A 342-nucleotide genomic window follows, 5' to 3' on the forward strand; every position below is an offset into this window, starting at 1 on the left:
TTATGCGCCGCCCACGCGAGGAGACATTCGCCGGTGTTTATACACCACAAAGCAATGAAAGACTAAAAAAGAAAAGAAAAAAAAAAAAATAAATAAATATAAAAATAAATAAATATAAAAATAAATAAATAAATTAAATAAATAAATATATAAATAAATTAATAAACAAATAAATAAATAGAGAAGACGATTGAGATGATAGAGAGAGAAAGAGAGAAAAGAAAAACAAAAACAACAAAAATATATTAAAATACACAAGCAAAGAAAAAAAAATATACATACATACATACATATATATATATATATATATATATATATATATATATATATATATATATATAT

The sequence above is a fragment of the Eimeria mitis genome, genomic scaffold, assembly GCF_000499745.2.
Source record: "Eimeria mitis Houghton genomic scaffold, Emh_scaff3811, whole genome shotgun sequence".
Lineage (NCBI taxonomy): Eukaryota > Apicomplexa > Conoidasida > Eucoccidiorida > Eimeriidae > Eimeria > Eimeria mitis.